The sequence below is a fragment of the Myodes glareolus genome, chromosome X (assembly GCF_982192425.1).
Source record: "Myodes glareolus chromosome X, mMyoGla1.1, whole genome shotgun sequence".
NCBI classification, from domain to species: Eukaryota; Metazoa; Chordata; class Mammalia; order Rodentia; family Cricetidae; genus Myodes; species Myodes glareolus.
Window position 1 is genome coordinate 62,113,765 of NC_142053.1, and position 17,931 is coordinate 62,131,695.

The 17,931-nt window shown below is 34.9% G+C and overlaps 1 pseudogene across 1 annotated transcript in view; it reads left to right on the forward strand.

The window, feature by feature from the left end:
• The first annotated feature begins 1,113 nt into the window (after positions 1-1,113).
• LOC125389448 (cyclin-D-binding Myb-like transcription factor 1 pseudogene) overlaps positions 1,114-17,931 on the forward strand; it is a 34,932-nt pseudogene continuing 18,114 nt past the window's right edge. Inside the window, exons 1-2 of the transcript XR_015000237.2 lie at positions 1,114-1,220; positions 1,481-1,559. The product of XR_015000237.2 is annotated as a cyclin-D-binding Myb-like transcription factor 1 pseudogene (transcript). The remainder of the gene's footprint in view (positions 1,221-1,480; positions 1,560-17,931) is intronic.

A 17,931-nucleotide genomic window follows, 5' to 3' on the forward strand; every position in this document is an offset into this window, starting at 1 on the left:
AGATTGCACCAGAAATAATTACATAGAAACAGTATTCATTTAATCCCTGCCTGGCCCATGATATCTAGCCTCTTCTTGGCTAATTCTTAAATCTTGATTCAACCCATTTTTAATAATCTGTGTAGAACCATGAGGTCGTTGCTTACTGGGAAAGATTCAGCATGTCTGACCTGACAGCTTCATGGAAGCTCTCTCTGACTCTGCTTTCTTCCTCCCAGAATTCTGTTCTGTATACTCCACCCTCCTAAGGACTTCCCTATCAAAAGGTCAAGGCAGCTTCTTTACTCAACCAATGAAAGCAACACAAATACAGAACAGCCTCCTACTCCAGAGACTGTTCATTCATTCTTGGCCACCCAGACTAGAATAATCACAGAGAAACTATATTAATTACAGCACTGTTTGGCCAATACCTTAGGCATGTTCTCAGATAGCTTTTGTATCATTAATTAACCCATTTCAATTAATCTGTATATTATTATGAGACTGTGGCTTACCTGGAGATTTTGGTATCTGTCTATTTTATCAGTTGCAAGGTGTCTCCCTGACTCTACCTACTCTCCCTTTCTTTCCTTCCTGACTTCACCCTGCTAAGGCCTTAACTAAAATAGCTTTATTCATCAACTGATAAAAGGAAAACATATGCAGAAGGACATTTCATATCACCACAGGCTTCCAACATCCTTGAAGCTTCAAGTAGTTAGGGATCCAGTTTTAGCTTTATTAACATATTTTAGAAAGTTTAGTAGAAATTTGTTATTCTTTTATTAGTATTCCTGTAGGCTTGAAGAATATCATTTATACCTTCTTGAATCTTACTTTTTCCATTGCAATTATATTGGCAAAATTTTCTATGTCTTTTACAAATGGTTTTTTTGTAAGCCCTTTCGTCATAATATGTTTTATATTTTAATAATCTTATTTTTGATATATAACTTCATCTTTAAATTTATATCAGTTTTTCTTTTTAATATCTATGCACTAGACTTTGTGATCCTTGTATGCAGAAGAAGTAGCCATCTTGGTTAGCTAAAGCACTGTGACCTCAGTGATGATTTAGGATTCTGTTTCCATGGTAACCTTTCTTCCTCAGTAAGGACTAGTTTAGGCTGGTCTGATACTTTATCCTTTCATGCTACATGTTATAGAGATTTCTAATAATTTTTATTAGAAAATAACATTTTTGTGACTTAAAAGTTCTATGATATTAAAAATTTGAGGTAATTAATAATTTCTTCTAAATAACTTCTATCTTTTTCTCCACTGTAATGATAAGAAACTTTTTGTAGTTCTACTTTGTGTGCTTTTCATTCTATATTTGCTTTGTAAAACCAATTTTTCTTATTTTGCTAATCTCAGAATAATTTATATACAGTTATGAAAAAAATTCTCTTCACTTTGTGTTAAACAATAAAATCCTATTTATGTCCCATCATAGAACTAGATTATGAATAACATGATTTTCTTTTTCTTTGTGAAGTGAAACCTTCTCTAAAATTTAAGTTTGTTTGGCTTACTTTAATGGAAACAAGACATCAGTAACATCTGAGACTACTTTGGTAAGTCCCTTTTCTCATTGCTCCTTTTTAAGCATGTATAGAGGATTTACTCTGTCCTTGGCATATTTAATTTGTACACATATTCTGGTATGAAAATGTATGAACTGAGTTATAATTAATTGCAAGGAATTTGTTCCTAATATAGTTTTTTAAAATAAATAAGCTCTCTCTACTTAAAAAAATATTAACTTCATTTTGATAATCAGTTTATCTATTTTGTCCTGTTTTCTCTATTCTCCTTTTTATTTTGACTTTTAAAAATTTATATTCTTGGGTGATTCTTTCCTAACTTAAAGTCTAGCTCATTGTTTGTGCTCTAAGTATGTTGTTAGCAGTCATTGACACTGTAAATTCAAGTCATCTGTCATATTAAAATATTGGTCATATATTCAGTATTTAAGAACCACTTTAAATATGTCTGATCATTATATCATTCCCATTTTATATTTTCTTTATTATTCTGTTTCCATGGAAAATATGAATATCAAATTTTTACTTGAGCTTTATTTCAGTTTGATTTTTCTGTTCTGCTGTAAACACCAGACTTAAAAGTTTTTCTGGCTACAACAGGTTCTATGTCAGATTATGCTTTGGGGTAATAGTCACTTAAGGAATTAATGTAAGGAACTCAAGAGACAGAAATCTAGAGCAGAAACCATGGAAAAAGACTGATTACTAAATTGTGTTCAGGCTCAAAATCAACTGTCTTTACTTTTTCCTGTTTTTAAAAAAGCTTCAAGTATTTTATGAGGTAAATTTTAATCATATTTAATCTGTGCATCATCCATGCCATCCATCTGTACACACCCAAGTTTGTAACCAATCTTTAAAATTCTTCAATACCAATTTGTGCTGCCCAAATATTTCTCAATATGTGTACTTTTATGGAGATTTTTCAGCTTACACTCTTAGTGAAAATTTCTTCTTCTTCCAACAGTTTACAATTGCCTATATATAAAGAGAGACATTTAGTCTGGCTTTAGATTTTTAATGTTTTGTGCATGCTGTTACAAATTATGTGAGTTCAGGTGTAAAGCTGCCCTGCTGGGTCCCAAGAATCATGTTACATTATATTCATACATCAAATTGTATCTCATAATTTTTACCTCTTTCATTCACAATAATGCTTGAGTCTTGAAAAAGTGTGGTGTAATTCAACTGAGGGCTTAGCATTCTTCAGTCTCTTTAATGCACATTGGTCAGCTGTGGGTCTTCATGCTAATCAGAATATTCTTCAAAAAGAAGATCCTTAGATTGGAGTTAAGAGATGCATTGATCGGGGCTGGAGAGATGGCTCAGAGGTTAAGAGCATTGCCTGCTCTTCCAAAGGTCCTGAGTTCAATTCCCAGCAACCACATGGTGGCTCACAACCATCTGTAATGAGGTCTGGTGCCCTCTTCTGGCCTGCAGGCATACACACAGACAGAATATTGTATACATAATAAATAAATAAATATTTAAAAAAAGAGAGATGCATTGATCTATGGGTAAAACATCAAATCATTAATTGGTGTTTTAGCAATATATCCTTTTAAACAAGTTTTATCAGTATTTTTCCACTATGGCCTATAAACTTTTTAAGTTCTTGGCCAAAAATGATACCAGGTATGGGTTTCATCTTGTGAGACAGATTTTTAACCTTATAAAATGTATAGTTGGTTGCTCCAGTGATGGTCCTGCAACTGATAACCAGTGAACATATTTTATCAGGACAGTTATTGCAGCTATGAATCTTTTCAGAATAAAGTATTATAAAAGACTGCATTCTACCTCCTGAACCTTGTTTAGCACCTTCAAGCACTCTGGAAGTTAGGAAATAGGGATGAATTTTATCAGCTTAATTTCTTCATGTTCTATGACCTTCATGTGTCAGTCTCAGCACCATTTCCTAAGGGTAAACAGATGCAATGGCAATAATCAGTTATGTTAAAGATTATGTAGCACTTCACTGACCAACAACCAAAAAGAATTAAACTGTTCCTTTTGCTGCATTTTACATTTGATAGTATAATGTTTCTAAGAGAGTCATTGTCCTCTCATTGTAGGGTAACTCAATTTAACGTCTTATAAATGCATTTATATGTTTACAATTTAGTGATCTTCTAAAATAGGAAGTTCCCATTAGGCCTTTTCAAAGTCTTTTGAGCTTTTTACCTCTCCCTAGTCTCATTTACCTAACCTGCCCTCCTCTCTAACAACTTAATTTAACTCTTCCTGTCCCATTCATTTCCCTGTAATTTAATCCTTTGTTAGTGTATTTTGCCTCCCCTTACTTGGATTTCATTCCTTACAGACTTTTACTAATTTTTTTCCTGATCATACATACCCAGAGATTCAAAGCCAACATCCACAGATGAGAGGAATGATGTTGCCTTTTCTTTCTGGTTTTGTGGTAACTCATTCATAATGAATGTTTTCACGTCCATCCATTTACATGTAAATGTTATCTAATTTTTTGTAATATTTAAGTATCATCCTGTTTTGAAAAATCTGTCATAATTTCATCCATTTATTAGTTGGTAATCATCTAGGCTGTTTACATTTTCTTGCCATTGTGAATAAAGCAGCAATGACTACAAACAATTGGGTATCTCTAGAGTAGGACATCCTGGAGTCTTTTCGGTATATACCTAGTAGTCATATCCTGGATCATATAATAGTTGTACATTTAGCTTTGGGAGTATTTTTCACACTGATTTCTGTAAGTACTGTACCATTTTTCAGTCCTACCTGCAGTGAATTATTTTCACCCATATCACAAATATCTGGTAGCCTTTGCTATAAGTTATTTTCTTAATGAATGATTTCTCTTAACTCAGAGTAAATCCACACCCTCTCATTTCCTGTGGAAACAAAATAAAAACCTCTTCTCCAAAGTAACATATCTTTCGACTTCAATTTTGAAGTAAGGTATTTTCAAAGGTATTTTCAAAATACCTATCTTGGATTAATTCAGCAGCATTTATAAACAAACATCTTTTAGCAGCTGTTGCTCCTTCTTCAGCATTCAAACAACTCAAAGAGAACATAATAGCATTCAGTATCCAGACTATCTGTATATTTTTTATCTTTATGTGGCTTTATTTTAACCTCTATTTCTTTAATTTTTACTTTTAACTTTTGGCTTTTTGAGACAGGTTCAATGTGCATTCTCGACTATCCTGGAACTCCCTCTGAAGACAAGGCAGTCCTTAAACTAACAGAGATCTACCTGTCTCTGCCTCCCAAGTGCTAGGTTTAAAGGTATATGCCACCACACCTTGAACTAACAGAGGTCTGCCTGCCTGTGATTACCAAGTGTTGGGATTAAAGGTTTGTGCCACCATATCCAACTACTCTCTCTTTTTTAAGGACTTTAACCTTTTTCTTTTCTCTTCCTAGCCTGCATATATTTTTAACACACTGTAAACCATTTAGATTTTTTTTTTTTGGTCTTTGGATCTATCTTTACTGTATCTCTCTCTTTTTCTGATCACACAAGTCTTTAATTTGTTAAGCAATATGAAGAGGATTAAAGCTATGGCTTTGACTGCTGGATCCAGCCAATTTCTTAACTTTTTGATATTCCAGCTTCATGGCTGAGGAACTGGCTGTAGCCATGTTTATTGCCAAAACCCTATGGTATTTTAAGGTCCCTGCCACAAAGCAAACTGCAGCAGACTGCTCACATACCACACTCAAATGATCTGTAGCCCGACCTGCCTGAAAGAATCAAAGTTTGCACTGGCAGAATGGCTCAGAAAGCCATTATTTTAAAACAGTGCAGCTTTTTTCAGAGACCATCAGAGAAAATGCTACTTCAATATAGCTGTGCTTAACTCTATTCTTTTTTGTCAAGAATTACTTCCAAGCTCTCCCAAGATTTATGTGGAAGTAGTGGTGGGTGCCATTTGTTGTCAGAGGTTGCTTCTTCTGCGGTGGTGTCATAACTGCAGAGGAATGGGCTTCCTTCTTGCCAGAATTCTCCTGTTCTCCTTGACCTGCCTCTACTTTCTGTATGGTTATCCCACCTGTACTTCCTGCCTGGCTTCTGATCAATTATCATTTATTTAAAATATAATTGACAGTATACAGACAATTGTCTTGTGGGTGACTTTATTATTCTATCTTATTGATTTCATTATACTTTGTTTTGTACATTTAGTGTTATGGTTATTATACAATGCAGGGATTTACATTTCTAATCATGACAGTTTGATGCTCTATATGTCTCTTGGACATCAATTGACATTTCTTTCTTTAGTATAGGGAAACTTTCCTTTACTGTATTATTGAAAAATATTCTTTGCTTTTGACTTCGGTCTCTTTTTGCCTTTTTATACCTATTATTTCTAGATTTGGTCTATTTAAATTGCCCCAGAGACTTTTAATTCTTTATTCTTTTTTGTTTGTTTTTATTTATTTGAATTTTTGTTTGATTGGTTGATCCAATGATTAAATACTTACACCTTGTGATCAAAACCTGATATTTTCTATTGCCCTTGTTTCAGTTTAATGGTCAAATTTTTGAGTAAATATGTTGTTTACATTTTGAATTTTTATGTTTTTTCTTTTTCATTTTCCTTTCCTTCTTTTGGAGATTCAAGTATGGCATTAATTTTGAAAGCCCTAACATAGAAAGGTTACAATTTTATTATGAAAAAAATTGTATTTTAAGTGCATGGTTCTCGCAGTAGGCATGAGCACTATATACCTCGGAACAAAAAAGGCTCTTTTCCTAAACAATGAATGATTCATAAATATTTAATATTATTCAGTTGAAACATGAAAGCAATAAGACTAAAAATAAGACAACTTAACTATTAGAAATAAGGAAAAAATTAAAAATAACAATGAATAATTATCCATTCTTTTTTATTGATTTTTATTTTGCTCTACATTTTTCTATGCTCCCATCATTCCCTCTCCCCTCCCCTTCAACCCTCCTGTAAGGTCCCAATGCTCACAATTTACTCAGAAGATCTTGTCTTTTTCGACATCCCATGTGAATTTGATCTAAGTATGTCTCTCTTAGTGTGCCCTTTGTTGTCTAAGTTCTTTGGAATTGTGATTTTTTAAGATTGCTTTTCTTTGCTTTATGTTTTAAAATCACTTAAGAGTGAGTACATGTGATAATTGTCTTTCTGTGTCTGGATTACCTCACTCAAAATGATGTTTTCTAGCTCCATCCATTTCCCTGCAAAATTCAAAATGTCATTATTTTTTTCTGCTGTATAGTATTCCATTGTGTAAATGTACCACGTTTTCCTTATCCATTTTTCAGTTGAGGGGCATTTAGGTTGTTTCTAGTAATAACACTTTTGGGTATATATGCAACGGAGGCTCAATCATGCCACAAGAACATGTGCTCAACTATGTTCATAGCAACATTGTCATAGCTACATCCTGGAATACTGCTTTCTTAATTGTATGAAAGCAAAAGCAATCTAGCATCTATTAAAACTATGTATGTGATATGTATATATCCAGGACAGGGAAGTCCACTTGTTTGTTCCCAACAGCTTATCCCTGTAAAAACCACACAGAAACTGTATTCTGTCCAATGATAGTCCTGCCACTGATTACCAGTAAACCTATTTTAGTAGGACAGTTATTGCAGCTATGAATCTGTCTTTGGTAGAGCTATATGACTTCACTTGGCTATGCCTTCTTTCTTTCTTAGCATAAAGTTTAATATTTCCCCTTACTTCTCTTCTACCCTGCCATGTCCAAGATATATTCTTTTTAACCAATGGTAGTAACATCACACAGAGGGGAAGCCCACCTCATCTCTTTTTTTTCTGTATAAATAAAAAGGAAGGTTTTAACTTTAACATAATAAATTTACATATACCAAGATAGGCATCCAGAAAGAATTAGAGTTACAATATTAATAATTACTTTATCTTTTAACATAGCTAACAAAAAATATAAATATAACTATGCCTCAACTCTATCAAAGACTCCACAAGGATATAATTTTACCTATGTAAACAGGAAGTGCATTGTAAGCAACTTCAAATATGCTAGAATAGACAGATTCATTCCACTGCCTGGACAGTCACACAAATTTCTTCCGTACCATTGGGGCATCCATCTTCAGCCTATAGGCACATAGTATCCACCAGATTTTTCCAAAAAGCAGGAAATTTGAAGATCTAGTCTGACTTATAAAGTCAAAGTCCATTGGTTGCATTCTTCTGCGTCTTACAGAATGTCTGGCAGACTCTTTCATATAGTAGGAATCATAAAGACCATCTTAACTTTACACAAATTCAGCAGTCATTTCTCTTTGGGTCCTAAATGTTCATTTCATACAGCATAGCATCAAACACTCCAGACAAGAGCAGTTTCTTACCCCAATCTCTAATCAATGTAATAAGGATCCTCCTTGGTTCCCATCATCCACTTGAAGTAGCTTGGTGTTTCCAGAAAGAGATGTGTCACACTGTGATGAAAAGTCCTAAGTTCTTAAATATTTTAAATGTCATAAACTGTAGTCTTTGAAAGGTATGAAGAATGTCTATCCATTTGAAATACATCTCTGTATATCTAGAAAATCTAATTAACATGATTATAAATGTGGATATTTTAACCTATATTTTTTAATTACATTTTTAAATAAGATGGAAAAACACAATGCCTTAATCAGGATCAGAAATACATATTTGCAGTATAACAAAATTGATCTTAAATTTGTATCAATAAACCAAGATCCATATTAATGCAAATCTCTATAGCATATCCTCCTATAAATGTAAACAAGCCTTTATAAACAATAATTGCAAATATGGGCATAGTATTCTCCATACTGCTTCCTGCTTTTTATTGGGTGAAGTAATTTAGGGGTGTATTTACAGTGACCTTTTGTGGGCTCTTGGTCAATCAAGCCACATTTACATGGAAGGATTCCATAGGTTCTCAGACTCTGTGGTAACAAAAGAAGAACCTGTTTTCTGAAATAAAAAATTCCTAGACACAAATTCTGAAGGAATGATTCATTTAATGTATATAAATATATATATACATACATATATGTATATATATATGTTGCTTAGCTTCTTTGCAGTCCAAAAATTAAAAGAAAACACAATAGTATACATATTACCGACTCTCTGTATATTGCAACTTTATGTGGATTATTTTTCTTACTCTATTACTTTTTATACAAGTTTAATATTTATTTTATTGTCTTTACTTCTTTAATCTGTGACTATCTGTATTCTTTTATATTATAATTGCTTTTTCTTTGCTCTTTTTCTTCTCTCCCAACCTATATACATTTTGAAAACACACTGTCTCATTTAGAAGTCTTTTACATCTGGATTTGTCCTATTATGTATCTGACATTCTTTTCTGTCCAGGAACACAACTTAAAATGCTAAGCCGTGGTGTGACTAGGGCCAAGGCTGTTTTGCCTTTTGGTTATACCCAGTCCAACATGTGGGAGACACATTAAATGCCTCTGAAAGCCACACACACTTCACCAGTTCCAAATATGCAGTGGGTCTATACCATACCATTAAGCAATTTGTAACACTTTGCTCACAAACCCATTTAAATGACCAGTCTCCTGAAATACCCATAATTTGTACAGGAGCATGGCTCAGGAAGCTGCCATTTAAAACCAGGTGGGTTTATTTTTTATGTTGCCACTGCATCAGGAAAACCTCTCTTAAGGGAGCTGCGGATTGTTACCATGTGAAAATTTAAATGGGGTTTAACTTTGTTTTCTTTGTGTGTGTGTCTAGTGTTCCTTTCCAAGCTTTCTCATGTTATACATGGATAGAGTCGAACACTTTGGAGCATAAATTTTTTGTAGGAAGTCCACTTGTTTGTTCACGGATGCCCAGTCCTGAAATAACCATTCAGAAACTCTATTTAAATCAATGTTTGGTATATTAGCTTTTGTTTCTTATTGGCTAGCTCTTACATCTTAATTTAAGCCATCTTAATGTGTGTATCACTACGTGGCTTTGGTTTACTGGGAAAGTTCCATCTGACATCTGTCTCTGGTGATGTTACATAGCTTCTCTTAACTTTGCCTTCTTTCTCACAATATTCAGCTTCATTTTCCCTACCAATATCTATTCTATCCTGCCAGGCCCAAGGCAGAATTTTTTTTATTAACCAATTGTATTCACAGCATATAGAGATAAATCAAGCATCACATAGTTGAATGAATATCTTTGTAGCATGATTCATCTTTGGGGAAGATACTCAAGAATAATATCACTATATTCTGAGGTAGGTTGATACCCAATTTTCTGAGAAACTGCCATACTGATTTCCAAAGTGGTTGTTTAAGTTTTCATTCCCACCAGCAATGGATGATTGTTCTCTTTACCCCACATCCTCTCCAGTATAAGCTATCATTGGTCTATGTTATACTCATTCTGACATTTGTAAGATAGTATCTCAGAGTTGTTTTAATTTACAATTCCCTGATGGTTAGAAATGTTGAAGATTTCCTTAAGTGTATTTTGGCCATTCAAAAATTCTTCTGTTGGGAATTCTCTGTTTAGTTCTGTACCCCATTTTAATTGAGTTATGTAAAATTTTAATGTCTAATTTCTTGAGTTCTGAATGTAGTTTGGAGATCAGTCTTTATTCTAATGTGGGGTTAGTGAAGATCTTTTCCCATTCATTATGTTTCCTTTTTATATTATTGACTGTGTCTTTTGTTTTACAGGAGTTTTACACTTTCTGGAGGTCCCATTTATGTATTCTGTGTCTGTACTACTCGAGTTATATTTAGGAAGTGGTCTCCTGTGCCCAAGCAGTGAAATCTACTTTCCACTTATTATTCTATCAGTTTGAGTGTTGTACAATTTATATTGAGGTCTTTAATCCATTTGGAATTGAATTTTATGCATGGGGATAGATATGGATCTATTTTCATTCATCTACATGATAACATCCAGTTATGCCAACACCATCTGTTGAAGATGCATTCTTTTATCCATTGTATGATAGATTCTTTGTCAAAAATCAGGTGTTCAGAGGTGTGTGGATTAATATCTGGGTTTTTGATTTGGTTCTATTGATCAGCTTCTGTTTTTATGCCAGTACCAAGCTGTTTTTATTACTGTAGCTCTGTAATATAACTTAATGACAAGGATGGTGTTGCTACTAGAAGTTCCATAATTGTACAGGATTATTGTAGCTATGTTGTGTTTTTTTGTTCATCCATATGATGTTGACTATTGTTCTTTTAAGGCTTGTGATAAATTGTGTTGAGATTTTGATGGGGATGGCATTTAATCTATAGATTGCTTTTGTTAGGATTGTAATTTTTATTATGTTGAACCTCCCTATCTAAGTACATAGGATATCTTTCCATTTTCTGGTATCTTCTTCAATTTCTTTCTTCAAAGACTTAAAGTTCTTGTCTAATACATCGTTTACTTCTTTGGTTAGTGTTACCCCAAGATATTTTATGTTATTTGTGGCTATTGTGAACTACAGTGTTTCTCTGTTTTTTTCCTCACCTTTTCCATCATTTTTATATAGGAGGGCTACTGATTTTGAGTTGTTCTTGCATCCTGCCATGTTACTGAAGGTATTTGTCAGCTGATGGAGTACACAATTAAAGTTTTCAGGGTCACTTATATCATTTTCAAATAACAAAAATTGACTTCTCCTTTTTCAGTTTGAATCCCCTTGATCTCCTTTTGTTGTCTTATTTCTATAACCAGAACTTCAAAAACTGTGTTGAAGAGACAAAGCGAGAATGGACAACCTTGTCTTTTTCCTGAATTTAGTGGAATAACTTTGAGTTTCTCTCCATTTAATTTGATGTTGGTTTTCAGATTGCTATATATTGCTTTTTTATGTTTATATATGTTCCTTATATCAGTGATATCTCCAGGACCTTTATCATCAAGGGGTGTTGGATTTTGTCAAATGCTATTTCAGGATCTAATGATCATATATTTTTTTTTCCTTTCAGTTTATTTTTATTGTGGATTACATTGAAAGATTTTTAAAGCTTGAACCATTCTTGCATCTCTGGGATGAAGCTTGTGTGATCATGTATTATGATTGTTTGATATGTTCTTGGATTCGGTTTGCCAGTATTTTATTGAGTATTTTCGTATCCATGTTCATGAGTGAAATTGGTCTGTAATTTTCTTTCTTGGTTGAGTCTTAGTAAAGTTTTTGTATCAGAGTAGCAGCAGCCTCATAAAATGAGTTTGGCAATATTCCTTCTGTTTCTATTATGTTGAAAAGTTTGAGGAGTATAGGTATTAGCTCTTCTTTGATGTTCTGGTAGAATTTTGCACTAAATCCATCAAGTCCAGGGCTCTTTTTGGTTGGGAGGTTTGTGTTTATAGGTCTATTTAAATTGTTTACCTGGTCTTGATTTAATTTTTGTATATGGTATGTATCCAGAAAATTGTCTGTTTCTTTTATGTTTTACAATTTCATAGAATACTGTTTTTGTGTAGTATGACCATATAATTCTCTGAATTTCCTCAGTGTCTGTTATTATCCCCCCTTTTCATTTCTGAATTTGTTAATTTGTAAGTTCTCCTTCTACCTTTTGATAGTTTGGATAAGGGTTTGTCTGTCTTGTTGATTTTCTCAAAGAACAATCACTTTGTTTCATTGATTTTTGTATTGTTTTCTTTGTTTCTATTGTTTTGATTACAGCCCTCTATTTGATTGTGTCTTGCCTTCTACTTCTGAGTGCATCTACTGTTGTCTTCTAGAGGTTTCAAGTGTGGTGTTAAGTCACTGATATGAGCTTTCTCAGTTTTCTTTATGTAGGCACTTAGTGGTATGAACTTTCCTCTTAACACTGATTTCATGCGGTCCCATAGCTTTGCGAATGTTGTGCCTTCATTTTCATTGAATTCTAGGAACTGTTTATTTTCTTACTTTCCTTCCTGCTTTCTTCCTGTCTTTATTTTCTTTCTTTCCTTACTTCTTTCTCTCTTTTCTTTCCCCTTCCTTTCTTCTCTTTCTTTCTTTCTTTCTTTCTTTCTTTCTTTCTTTCTTTCTTTCTTTCTTTCTCTCTTTCTTTCTTTCTTTCTTAATTGACCCACAGGTGGTTCAATTATTTACTATTAAATTTCCGTGTATTTGTAGGCTTTCTGAGAGTAGTGCTATTGTTAAATTCTAACTTTATACCTTGGTGATCCAATAAGACACAGGGGATTGCTCCAATTCTTTGTATCTGTGGATGTTTGCTTTGTTACTAAGTAAGTGATCAATTTTAGAGAACGTTCCATGAGGTGCTGAGAAGAAAGTATATTATTTTGTGTTTGGGTGGAATTTTCTATAAATGTCTGTTTCACCCATTTCTTTCATGACATCTGTTAGTCCTATTTGTTCTCTGTTAAGTTTCTGTCTACTTTATCTATCCATTGCTAAGAGTGGACTGTTGATGCCTCCTACTATTAGTATGTAGGGTTTGATGCATGATTTAAGTTTTAGTGATGTTACTTTTACATAAGGTGGTGATCTTGTATTGGGGGCATAGATGTTCAAGAATGAGACTTCATCTTGAAGGATTGTTTCTGTGATGAGTATAATGCATTCTTCTCCATTTCTTCTGATTAATTTTAATTTGAAATCTATTTTGTTAAATATTAGGAGAACTATACCAACTTGTTTCTTAGGCCCATTTGATTGCAAAATCTTTTCCCAACCTTTTAATTTGAGGTATTGTCTGTCTTTGAGGTTGAGGTGTGTTTCTTAAATACAGCAGAGTGCTGGATCCTGTTTTTATATCAATACTCTTAGCCTACATCTTTTTTTCTTTTTTATATTATTATTATTAATTTATAAAATTTTCCACTTCCTTCCCTCCTCCCAATACCCTCCCACTCCCCCAACTCCCTCTCCTCCTCCCTCTCCAGTCCTAAGAGCAGTCAGGGTTTCCTGCCCTGTGGGAAGTTCAAGTTCCTCCACTCTCCCTCCAGGTCTAGGAAGGTGAGCAAACAGACTAGGATCCCAAATAGCCAGTATATGCACACGAAACAAGTCCCAGTGCCATTATTACTGGCTTCTCAGACAGCCCCCATTTCAGCCATATTCAGAGAATCTGGTTTGATCACATGCTCGTTCAGTCCCAGTCCAGCTGGCCTTGGTGAACTCTCATTAGATCAGTCCCCTTGTATCAGTGGGTGAATGCCCCCATCGCGGTCCTGACTTCTTTGTTCATGTTCTCCCTCCTTCTGCTCCTCATTTGGACCTTGGGGGCTCAGTCCAGTGCTCCAGTGTGGGTCTTTGTCTCAATCTCCATCTATTGTCGGAGGAAGGTTCCCTCTGATCCAGACTTCCTTGCTCACGTTCCTTCCTGCACTGGTCCTTCTGCTTCTCATTTGTACCTAGGGAGTTAAGTTCTGTGTTCCAATGTGGGTCTCTGTCTCTGTCTCTATACCCATCCATTGCCAGATGAAGGTTCTATGATGAAATGCAAAATATTCATCAGTATGGTTATGGGCCAAGGCCAGTTCAGGCACCCATTCCTCTGCTGCCCGGTGATGGGGGGGGGGGAGGAAGGATGGATATGGGAGCAGGGAAGTATATATCTCAACTAAGGGAGCCATTTTAGGGTTTGCAAGAGATTTGATTCTAGAGGGGTTCCCAGGTCCAAGTAGAGGTCCCCAGATTGTTCCCTGGGCAGTCTATATCTTTTTATAAGTGAATTGAGTTCATTGATAGTAAGAGATATTAATGACCAGTGGTTGTTAATTCCTGTTATTTTTTGGTAGTAGTGCTTGTGTGTTTTTCTTCTTTGGGTTTTGCTGGTGGAAGGTTTTATGTTGCCTGCGATTTTGTGGGTCCATTTAACTTTCTTGAGTTGTGGTTTTCTTTCTAGTACTTTATATGGGGCTGGGTTTGTGGTTATGTATTGTTTAACTCTGTTTTTTTTTTCAAGAATATCTTGTTTTCTCCATCGATGGTGACTGAAAATTTTGCTGAGTATGTTAATATGGGCTTCCATACATGGTCTCTTACTGTCTGTAGCACATGTGCCCAGAAACTCCTGGCTTTTATTGTTTTTAGTGAGAAGTCGGGTATAATTTTGATAGGTCTACCTTTTTTTTTTTTACTTGATCTTTTTCCTTGGCAGTTCTTAACATTCTTTCTTTATTCTGTATTTTTTGCATTTTGATTGTTGTATTACAAAGGAATTTCTTTTGATCTAGTTTATTTGATGTTCTATTGGCATCTTGTACCATCATAGGTATATCCTCCTTAAGGTTAGAAAAGTTTTCTGCTATGATTTTGTTAAATATATTTTCTGTGCTTTTGAGCTGGAATTCTTCTCCATCTTCTATCTCTAGTATACTTAAGTTTGGTCATTTCATGGTGTTACAGATTTCCTGGAGGTTTTGTGTTAAGAATCTGTAGGATTTAATGTTTAATTAAACCAATGCATTTCTTTCCTTTAATATCTTCATCAAATGATATACTTTCTTCTATCCCTTATATTCTGTCGATTATACTTGCCTCTGTAGTTTCTGTTATTTTACCAAGATTTTCCATCTACAATTCCCTTGGTTTTCTTTATTGCATCAATTTCAGTCTTCAAGTCTTGAACTGTTTGCTTAACCTGTTTGACTGTTTTTTATTTGTTTTCTTGGGGTTCTTTGAGGGATTTATTAATTTCTTCCATTTTTTTGCTTGTCTTTTCCTCCAGTTCTTTAATAAAGTTTTTCATTTCCTCTTTAAAAGTCTCCTTTTTCTTCATAAACTTATAATTAAAGTCATTTTCTTCTACTTCTTCTGGGTTAGTTTGGTCAAATCTTCCTGTTGTGTGACCCCTGTGTTATGATATTAACATGTTGCTTTTAAGATTAGATGAATACTTGCACTGGTCCTTATGTATCTCTTCCTTCAAATGAGGACTGCAGTGTTGACTGAGGTTTCTATTCCACCAGGTCCCACAGCCAGGAAATCCCAAATAAACACACAGATGTCTACATTAATCATAAACTGGTTGGTCTAGTAGCTCAGGCTTCATATGAACTTTTATAATTTATATTAGCCCATAATACTTGTCTGTGTTATCCAAACGACTTGGTACCATTTTTGGTGAGGTAGTCATATCTTGATATTTCTGTGTCTGGGTTCCTCTGTATTGACTACAGACTGACCCTTTCCTCTCACAAAATTATCCTGTTCTCCTTGTCCTGCCTCTATTTCCTGATTGGTTGCCCTGCCTATATACTTCCTGCTTAGTTAATGGCCAAACAGAATTTTATTAAAATACAATTGACAGAGTACAGACCATTGTCCCACAGGATGGCAGTATCTTTGCATCTTGGTCCAATCATTGCAGTGACTGTCTGAGTCTTTGGGAATTGTTCTTGGTCTGCTCTGTCCTGTCAATGTCTTTGTCTCAGAGACAAACTGAGGACTCTATATGTCTGCTCTCTTTGTCCTATCACTTGCCCCCCTCAGTGTTGTAGCAAGATCTTGATCTTCTCAGTATTGTATCAAGCAGTGTTTCAGAGTTCCAGGTTGCAGAAGGATAGGAAAGTTTCGGCGAATTTTGAAATGTTCATTTCATGTCTTTTTTTTCTCTTTGGTTCTTTTTCACAAGCTATCTTTTAGCTAAATTATGTTTTCATATATTGTTAACATTCTTTCATTCAACCTCATTTTCTCAGTATTCATTCTGGATTTTTTTCATTATCCTTCTGACGTTTTGATCATGTTTATTCCTTTTTATTTTTTGTTTCTATATCCCAACAAAAGTTTAACTTCCTGTCTTGGAAGTTGTTTACGTAACCCCCCCTCCCCCGTCTACTATTCCTCGTGTTCTGTTTCTTTTCAGATACCGGCAGTTATTCCATGTATATCTGACAGCCATGGTATGTCAATTTCCAGTAACACTAGACACGTTTTCTACCATTAAGGCTGGATGAAGCAATCTGTTAAGAAGAAAAGGTCCCAAAGGAGGAAACACTGTGTGAGACAGAAGACCAATTTACACACTTGTATCATGTATACAGATGGCCTAGGTTTGTCCCATGCAGGCTCTCTGGTTGTTGTTTTCATCTCTGAGAGCCTCTTTGAGCCCAGGTTAATTGGCTCTATTGGTTTTCTTGTGGTGCCTTTCATTCCACTGACTCCTATAATCCGTCTTTCTCATCTTCCATAGGAAACACTGAGCTCTGCTTACGCTTGACTGTGGCTCTCTCTAAGTTTCCATCAGTTGATGGGAGAAGTCTCTCAGATGATAGATGGTCTAGACACCAATCTATGATTGTAGCAATAATGATTAGGAATAATGATTAGGAGTAATGATTAGGAATCATTTATTTTGCCATTTATATTTAATTCTATACTTGATCTCTTGTGAATTCTGCCTCTAGGCCTAGGCCCTGCATGGAAAATCCCATCTAAGGATATGGGTCTCCACCTGTGCCAGACAACAGTTCATCACTCCAAAATTTTCTGTGACATTTTTACCCCAGCATATCCTGTAGGCAGGAAAATTTGTAGGGTAAAGGGTTTATGGTAGGATGGTGTCCAAGTTTCTCCACTGAAAATCTTGCCTGATTAAATGAGATGGCTAATTCAAGGTCTCTATCCTTCAGTACTCTTAGCCCTTTTGATGGTTCCTCATAGATTCCTGGATATTTTCATGGTTCTAGGTTTCTAGCTCATCCCAGAAATTTCCCCGAATTCTAGTTGTCTCTCCCAATACTATCTTATTCCGTCCCTCCTACACCTGAGCTCTCCTGCTCATATCCGTATTCCCCCTTTCAAATCTCTCCCCCATACCCACTGGCAACGTTCATTATATTCCCCCTTCAAAGTGAGATTCATTAATCCCCCAATTGAGCCCTTCATTATAGTTACCTACTCTGGAAGTGTGGGTTGTAGCAGGGTTACACTTTAGAGCTAATACTCATGTTTTAGTAAGTATATACCACATTTGCTTTTCTGGGTCTAGGTTACTTCTCGCAGGATGATTTTTACTAATTCCATCGAAGTCAGCAAGTTTCCATATGTCATTATTTATAAGAGCTGAAAAATTCTCTAATGTGTAAATGTACCACATTTTCTGTTGAATTATTATGAATAAAGTTGCTATGAAGGTAGTTGAGCAAATATACTTGTGATATTTTGGAGATTTCTTTTGGTATATGCCCGAGTGCTGTAACTGGATATTGAGAAAATAGATTCCCAGTTTTATGAGAATCTGTCATCTTGATTTCCATGGTGACTGTACAAGTTTGCACTCCCAACAGCAGTAGGAGTGCTCCCCCTTACTCCACATCCCCTGCAGCATAAGCCGCCATGTGTGTTTTTTATCTTAACCATTCTGACAGGTATAAGATAGAATCTCAGTGTTGTATTGCTTTGCATTTACCTCATAAATAAAGATGTTAAACATTTTTTAAGTGTACTTTAACCATTTGAG